At 38.6% G+C, this 9,295-nt stretch overlaps 1 protein-coding gene across 2 annotated transcripts in view; it reads right to left on the minus strand.

The window, feature by feature from the left end:
• LOC126912011 (P protein-like) overlaps window positions 1-3,551 on the minus strand; it is a gene marked incomplete at its 3' end in the record, with an annotated part of 39,684 nt that extends 36,133 nt beyond the window's left edge. Inside the window, 1 exon segment of one of the 2 annotated variants that reach the window (XM_050701991.1) lies at window positions 3,358-3,551. 2 annotated transcript variants of the gene reach the window in all.
• Between the last annotated feature and the right edge of the window lie 5,744 nt (window positions 3,552-9,295).

Here is a 9,295-nt window from a genome sequence, read left to right on the forward strand (position 1 = left end):
TTATCTTACGTAGAGAGGTTTATAGTCCAGCTGTGGACCGCCCCGGAGCTGCAGACAACGTCCGGAGCTGCGGACAACGTCCGGAGCTGCGGACAACGTAAAAGGTTACCGGGGCTCCGGCTTAAAGCAGGAGAAGGAACGGGGTGGTTTTTAGTCAGTAAGAGTCTGACACTCTCTCCCACCTCACCCAAGGCGGGAGAAGACATTGGATGTTTGTCCCCCCTCAAAAAAAAAGCTGTGGATCGCCATCAGTGGCGGACTAACTGGGGGTTGAAAGAGGCGGTTAACCCCGGGCCCCCGTTTTCAAAACTGCTGTGGTTGTGGGTTTCCAGCACCCTCCTCACCTTAGTAACGATAGGAGGGGTCCTGTCGTTACCAAGATGAGCTAAAACTGGCATTTCGAACTAACCTTATTGGGTTACGTCGGAGGCCCCTGCTGAGTGTGCCGTCTACCTCCACTAATTATAGGCGTAATGCTTATCTTAATAGAAGCGCTCGTTGCTTTAATGAATTATCCCGTGAGCATGACATTGACTTATTTTGCACTAAGACGAAAGTAGCAAGAAAACTTTTAGCCAAATCATTTTTTGCGAATGAAGCACTGGCTGGTGGTGCTCAAATACACATGTAGCAATGTAAAATTATATATAAAAAAACAACTTTAGTAAATCGTAAATATTATATATCTGTGGAGGCTTGTCATTAGCAACTTAATTATATATTTTTGTTACCTATTCTGTTATTAGTCTGTAAGCCTTCTTAAAATGAATAAAAAAAAATCGCTCGTGGTGCCGTTTTAGTTTTATCGTACAGGCGCCTGATAGGCTTAGCCTACTATTGCGCCATGCTGTTGTTGATGCTTTACCTAGCTGAGTCAATTTAGATAAATTTGCTCAAGCACATGTCTAAACAATGATTTCATACGAGGAAAATGTAAACGGCTGTGAGCATACGGAAAGAAAACTAGAAAATATTTACAAAAAACACAAGACAGTGAACTAATATTTTTTTATGGTAAACGGGCGGACAGTTCACCTGATAGTAAGTAATCGCTGCCGCCCATAGACACCCCAAACACCAGAGGCGTTACAAGTGCGTCGCCGGTATTTTGGGGGTTTGGAACCTTCATTCATATATTTGATACTCTACTTAATTTTCGATTTTTTCTAGCAATTTTTTTTACAAATAAGTCTGAAATTTGATGAACTACTTAATTTTCGATTTTTTTAGCTAATTTTCTACAAATAGGTCTGCTATTTCACGTAAAAATCTGAAAACGTCATATCGCACTATTTTATACAAAATTCATAGAAAATATCGTTTTAAACGTTACGAAAAAAGTATTGCAATTGACTCGTTGGAAACTAGCCTATTATGTTTTTTAATAAAATTCTTTGTTCTATGTATGTATAGTGTGTTATATTATCTGTGAGTAACATAAGTATAAAAAATATATGTATTTTTTTCGCCTCTAATGGGAACAACTCCAAAATTACTGATAAACATTATACCTATTGAGTTTCTTTAACATACTTACATCTAAAAAAGTTACTGAGTGTCTTGGTATAGAAAAAAATGTTCTTCGTGGCACAAAGTATGGGAGAGCCATGCTTCGGCACGAATGGGCCGGCTCGACCGGAGTGATACCACGGCCTCACAGAAAACCGACGTGAAACAATGCTCGCGTTGTGTTGCCTTGTTGGGATGGTCTCAGTTTTGATACCCGGGTTGGGCAAAGTATTACTGGGCTATTTTGGCTTTCTCAAAAATGTCTCAGTAGTAGCATTGAGTCTGGAAATGTGCCCGGTATATGGCAATAGACTCACCCTCTATTACATGGGACTTATAACACAAATGGTGAAAAGTGAGTGTACACAGTGGCATTACATGCCGTAATGTGCACCTCTTCGGGGATAAAAGGCGTAACGACATTTTTTTAATGAAAACAAACAATACAATATCTTTCCTAGTCATTAAATAGTCGTTAAATAATAATATGTTTTAGTATTTATGACTTTACCTATCCTAATAAACAAGAAATTAATAATCAAGGTTTATGAGACAACGTAGGTAATTAGTATCTAAGAAATCTATAAAACCTATAATGCTCTTTCTCGCGCACTCAGAGTCATTTAATGGTTACTTAACCCAGTCCTTGGCAATTGTTTTCGGAACAAAATCGTTACTAAGGAATAGTTTAAGTAAGCATTAAATGACTCTGAGTGTGGCAGTTAATACCGTAGTTCTAATGAGTTTTCCATTGTTTACAAAATAATTAGTAATTGTAAACTTTATAGTAAGTGGGAGATACATATTTTAACTGTTAGATAAAAAATATCGCCTTTTTATTATCACTATTGTGAGACATACTAAATTAAATAAAAATCACGGTTTACTCACGTAATGAATATTTATAAACTAAATTAACTAAAAATCACGGTTTACTCACGTATATTAATGGAGAAAAGCTCTACTAATTTCTAGACACAGAGGGACTCTTCATCATGAGTAGCGTGTGCAGACGCTTAGTAAGCTGCGCAACGTCACCCAAGACTCCCTCTGTGACTCGAAACTAGACGAGCTTTTCTCCATTAATAATAATACGTGAGTAAACCGTGATTTTCACTTAATTTAATACCGTTTTTATAAATATTAAAGGTGTAAAAAACAAGAGCTTGCCATAATTTTATTTTACCTACGTTATAATATTTTTTAATAAACTATGTTAAAAAAAATCAAAATCAGTTCCGCCAAACGCGACATAATCGCTTGTTCTTTTGTTTTGAAGTCGGTAAAAAAATATTACTTTTAAAAAGAATCATAGATTTGTGTACTGTAGAGTATGATAATACAAAAATAAAAATCCAATTATAAAATGTCTTACTTAAGACGGACAGAGAAATAATAGATATCCTTAACAGTTCCGTATTTACAATTTGTAGTACGGGACACAAATGAAAGATGGCGACTCTTTCTATCCGTATAGTTTTAAATGCTAATAATAGTCAAGAGCGCATTTATAAATAAACAACTAATAAATAATTAATGATTGAGAATACATAATTAATCAACGAATACGTTTTATTGCACGCTTTGTCCGGCAAAGAACAGCTGATTAAATCATAAATATTTTTATCGTTTGACCTATTTATAAAACTTGTAGGAAAAGTACGCGCTCACACATTTTATAACGTACCAACTAAAAATACAAATCAACGATTCAAAAATAGTTTATAAATAAGTAGTTAGGTAGATAAACAAACAGTTTCGAAAGACATCGCTGGCAAAACACCAAATTGTCTAAACAAGAAACACAACAAAATAGAAACAACAAAACAAAATGCAAATAAAACTCACTGTTTATATAAAAAAACACTAAATATAACACAAATTAGTTTTACGGGAAAATAGCACAGTTTGACAGTTCACAGGGTAAAACGCGGGAATGCACTATGGCCGTATTTTTTAACAAGATGGCGCCGCCGTTTGACGCGACCGTGTCGTTTCGCGCGCGATTCTAGACTGACGCTTGTGTTATGTATGTTGTAAATATTATCTTTGTAGCTGCGATATGATAATATAATCGTATCGCTAGTTTTGTTACTCGATTATTTATTTGTAATGCAGATTATGACAATTATGTTTAGTGTGGTTATTTTTTTTTATTATTTTCGTACGTACTGTCAATGTTTGGTTAGCCGAGGTCTGTATCGTCACGTAGTATTTTTTTTATTGATGTTTTTGTCAATAATTTTTTTAAGTGTAATGCCAAATTGTTATTTTTTTTATTTTGGGACTGGTTTATTATTTGTGTGCCGTCGAGAAGAACGGGTCTTGTTTTTAAGGGGCGAAAATCATTCAATGACTGCTCCCACCTTGGGCGAGGCGTGAAGGAGTGTCAGTCTCTTACTGACTAAAAACCACACCGTTCCTACTCCTGCTTTTCGAGCCGGTAACCCGCTAGGTAGTCCGCAGCTCCGGAGAGGAAGGAGTCTTGCGGTCGATTTTAAAGTTGGACAATATTTTGTATTTTTCGAAATCATGTAATGATTTTGTAAAAAAAATGAAAATTAATGACTATGTATACCAAGATTATAAAATTGACTTCCCACGTGATATCTATGAATGATATCTAGATGATCTATGAATAAAGAACTAATTTTTTGCCTGTGATTGTGTGCAATTATATATCTACTGTGAGCCGTGTGTAATTTTTAAGATTATTCTAAAACCAATTTTAGCTCGTTTTGGCTTATGATAAAATAAAATAAGTTTGGGAGAGTCATGCTATCCACTTATTTTATTCAACAAGAACATGAACAAGGGGTCTAGGGTTTGATTCCCGGCTCGGGCAAAGTGTTACGGGGCTTTTTTCTGTATTTTGAAAATTTCTCAGTAGTATCACCGAGTCTGGAATTGTGCCCAGTATCTGGCAATAACTCTCTATTACATGGGACTTATAACACAAATGGTGAAAATTGGATGTACATTGTATAGTGGCATTAGGTATGTGCCGTAAAGTGCACCTTTGCCTACCCCCTAAAAGGGTGTGACGCTGTCTAAAATAAGAAATAAACATTTACCGATCTGAACTGACTCTCCATCTCCTAGTATATAATATCTACAAAGGACAAACAATGTCCAGTGTGTCAGTTGTCAGTTGTCAAGACATTATCTTGATTGCCATGCGCTGTACAATGTCACGACCTGACGTTTATGTACAATTGTACATATATACATACAGACATAGAGACATAATACTATATCAATATATAATATGTCTGTCTATCTGTCTACTTTAAACGATAGACGTTGTTCTACATGTGTGATAAATTCTTGGGAGATTTAAGACTTCACATCACATTATTTTTTAAATGTGGGAGAGCCATGCTTCGGCAGGAATGGACCGAAATCCACGGCCTCACAGAAATCCGACGTGAAACAATGCTTGCGTTGTGTGAGTAAAGGGAGTAAAGGTAAACCTTCCCAACCTTCGCAATCTGTGATTCCCCAACAACCCTTAGATTCCTAACCCTCAAAAGGCCGGTAACGTACTTGTAACGTTTCTGGTGTTTTGGGTGTTCAGGACTGGCGACGATTGCTTACCATCAGGGGATCTATCTACTCATTTACCGGCTTATACCATCAAAAAACAATAGCATATGAGTGGCCACTACTGACCAAATACCTCTTCTCACACGGAGAAGGTTTGAGCCTTACACGCGATACACGCAACATCAGAGGCTTTACTAAGTTTGGGGATGGAGCGGACGATTGGCACCCCGGTAGTCTCACTTACACGATGAAACATACCGAGTCGATCCATTGGTGGCATTCCTACGTCAAACATTTTAAATATCTTTCCAATGATCAATTAGCTAATTTCGATAGGAGAAACACATGCAATCCTGTGTTTAACATGAAAACCAGTACGAATGAAGCCGTGAAACAAGCTAGTCATCACCAAAATGGCTACAGATACTTATCTATCTGATAAATCTATTCACGTTTCACTTATTCATGGCCAAAAATATATAAAAGTGTAATCCATCGTACCTATCATGATGACAAAATCTTTCTTTGATATTGATAACAACATTATATGTAGGTTTTATGTTTCTAACAAAAATACTTGTTATATTTTGGCAGTTAATCCGTGATCATGGCGCTTGCAACAGTGCCGAAATATCGAAAACTCACGAAAATGAATAAACATGGTAAATATCCCGTCATAAGTTCTAATAATAGTAAAAATACTAGATTTTTTACCTGCAGTTTTGCGTGCACGCAATTTTGAGAGCCTATTTCTATACATACATCAAAACTAGCTTTTGCCGACGGCTACGATCGCGTTGAGAAGTATTATTATTCATGGAATTTATCAAAACCCTTCCTTAAGGGATGCTTACGTCATAGTAGCTTTATGCATGCAAACTCTCAGCCCGATTGATTAAAAATGGACAAACTTTCATTCCCTTTTTATCCCCCTTTTTTTCAGGGGGAAAATCATCCATGACTTATCTCGCCCAGGACGAGGCAAGAGGGAGTGTCGGACTCTTACTGACTAAAAACTACCAGTTCTTACTCCTACTTTTCGAGCCGGAACCCACTAGGTAGTCCGCAGCTCCGGTATTTTATCCCCTTGGGGTAGAATTGATCAAAATCTTTCTTAGCGGATGCCTACGTCATAACATCTACCTGCATGCCAAATTTCAGCCCGATCCGTCCAGTGGTGTCCATTGACTGCACGGTTGGCACAGTGGCTAGGCAACTGGCTGCCGCGCAACGTGTAGCGTGTTCGATTCTCGCACGGAGCAACTCTTTTTATCCACATTTTTTTGTTGTATCGGGTCTGGGCGTCATGTGTATGTGAAATTGTATGTTAATAAACGCACTCACGACACAGGAGGAAATCCTAGTGTGGGGCAAAGTTTAAAAAAAGTGGTTTGGGCTGCGCGTTGATAGATCACTATGTCATTTAGTCAAAGTTATATGAAGTCACCTTTGAGTTAGATGAATATTATTTTCTGCTATAAGTAAATGTCTGTATTATAATAGCCGACAAAATTGCAAATAGTCTAGCAGTTTTACATAATTACCACGCCTTGTTGTCAAGTTGGTGATGGCAATTAAAAAGGTTCAGAGGACTTGGACGAGGCTCCGGCTAGAAAAGCAGGAGTAGCCTATGACATAATAATTATTTTTTGTGTATTATTACTTGAAATGGAATCTGTCGCAAAATATTGCAGTCACATTTTTACAAAAGAATATCTCGAAGATCATTCCTATTTCGTTATAATTATTTTTATGGAACACGAACGTAAACGAGCAGACGGATCGCCGCCGCCCATGGACACTTGAACCACCAGAGGCTTTACAAGTGCGTTGCCGGCTTTTTGGGGGTTAGGAATTTAAGGGTTGTTGAGGAATCGGGGATTGGGAAGATTGGGAAGGGGGTAATTGGGCCTCCGGTAACCTCATTTACACAACGCAAGCGTTGTTTCACGTCAGTTTTCTGCTCGGCCGTGGTATCACTCCTAGTCGAGCCGGCCCATTCATGCCGAAGCTCTCCCACACGTACCTACTTCGTTATATATTATAATTAGAGATATTTACTATTTATCTATGTCAAACCAATTAGTAAATACTAATTATATGTAGTAATTAATATCACCTCTACCCTGTACTTACAATGTCACTAATTAGGTGACTAACTACATAATTACTAACAATTCTTAACAAGATACTAAATTATTTACCTATTTCTAAGTATTGTAGCGTGGCCCATGGTTCATACTATAATATTATAATTGTAAAAGTGTGTGTGTCTGTTTATTTGTCCATCTTTCACGGCAAAACGCAGCGACGAATTTTATTGATGTGATATTTTAAGTTCTTTTTTGTGGTATAAGCCGCTAAACGAGCAGACGGGATCACCTGATGGGAAGCAATCGCAGCCGCCCACTTGAAGCACCAGAGGCGTTACAAGTGCCTTGCCGGCCTTTTGGGGATAAGGAATCTAAGGGTTGTTGGGGCCTCCGGTAACCTCACTCACACAACGCAAGCGTTGTTCGATTTTCTGTGAGGCCGTGGTACCACTCCGCTCGAACAGGTCCATTCGTGCTGAAGCATGGCTCTCACACACTTGATTGCTTTTAAGTGGAGATAGTGGAAGGGATGGATAGTGACATAGGCTATAAAACATCACGCTACGATCAGAAGGAGCCGAGCAGTGGGTGAAACTGCGAGAGTAGCTGGTAATAAATAAATAGCCTAATGACTGTTGTACGGTGTATTATTTTCGGTTGGCGCGGTGGCTGGGCAACCGGCTGCCGCGTAACGTGTAGCAGGTTCGGATTTCCGCACGGAACAACCGTTTGTGTGATCCCCAAATTGCTGTTTCGAGTCTAACTGGATAATCTTGTATGTTTGTAAACGCACCCCCGACCCAGAAGAAAATCTTAGTGTAGGGCAATGCCGGACGCGAGAGGTCGTCGTCGTCGACCACAACCTTGAGGACACGGCGGTGCTCAGCCCACGCAGGGCATACCGCCACCGTATGTTCTACCGTGTCCTCCGGGTGGTCCTCGCAGTGATGACAACCTGGCGTTTCTTCCCACCCAATCAGAAACAGAAACCTACCGAAGCTCCCATGTCCGGTAAGTAACTGAGAAGGAGTGAGGACGCCGTAGCGCCTCTCAAGTCACTCCTCAAAGAGGGGACTTGCCGCTGCAATGACAGCGAGCCCAAATATAAAGATACTAAGTCTTGAACTTCATTTGAACAAACCACACAATTTATTCAAGTGCTCCTCAAAGAATAATTAATCTTATCGCTCTTATCAAACAATAACTAAATCTAATACCCAATTAGAATGACGTTTAAAGTCCATATTTGCTTGGCACACGGAAACTTTGATAAGTATGTGTTATTGTGTACCTACTTTAAGTGTGATGAACTATGTTTTTAACTAATTTTACTCCTGACTTTGTCCATAGTATTTTCTAGGTAGGTAGGTAATAATGGTGCACATATACAATGCATTTTGACTGCACATTTGGCAGCCGTGGCAAGGCAACCGGTTGTCGCGCAACGTGTAGCGGGTTCGATTCCCATACGGAGCAACTCTTTGTGTGATCCACAAATTGTTGTTTCGGGTCTGGGTGTGATGTGTATTTCTTTTTTAATGGGACAAGCCCGCCACAACCTCCCATACCGCTGCAACTCCTGTGCACCAGGATCTACAGTAGATACAACCATGAAAACATCGGAACATTGAAGTCCGGCGCATCCCAGGGACATGAATGACTGTCTTGGATCCCGCAACGAAATAAATCAGAAGATATTATTAGAGGAGAAGAAAAAGAAAACGATAGTTTCCACTTCCCTCGGTGAATTTAATGCAGGAGAGGTGTGATGTGTATGTGAACTTGTATGCTTGTAAACGCACCCACGTCACAAGAGAAAATCTTAAAAAATGTAATTTAAAAAACTAAAAAACCCGACTGCGTTTCCTTAGAACATGAAAATGAAAAAAGCTTAAAACAAGAATACAAGAAAAATTTAAGCAGTCGGGACCCATTCTAAATATTATGAAGACTTAGTGAGGGCACATACTTTCTAGAATGGGTCCCGACTGCTTAAATTTTTCTTGTATTCTTGTTTTAAGCTTTTTTCATTTTCATGTTCTAAGGAAACGCAGTCGGGTTTTTTAGTTTTTTAAATTACATTTTTTATTTTATTTTCTTTTAGTTTTATCATATTTTGATATACCTATTATCTAGTGTCACTCTCA

This window comes from Spodoptera frugiperda, chromosome 21 (assembly GCF_023101765.2).
Source record: "Spodoptera frugiperda isolate SF20-4 chromosome 21, AGI-APGP_CSIRO_Sfru_2.0, whole genome shotgun sequence".
Taxonomy (NCBI): Eukaryota; Metazoa; Arthropoda; class Insecta; order Lepidoptera; family Noctuidae; genus Spodoptera; species Spodoptera frugiperda.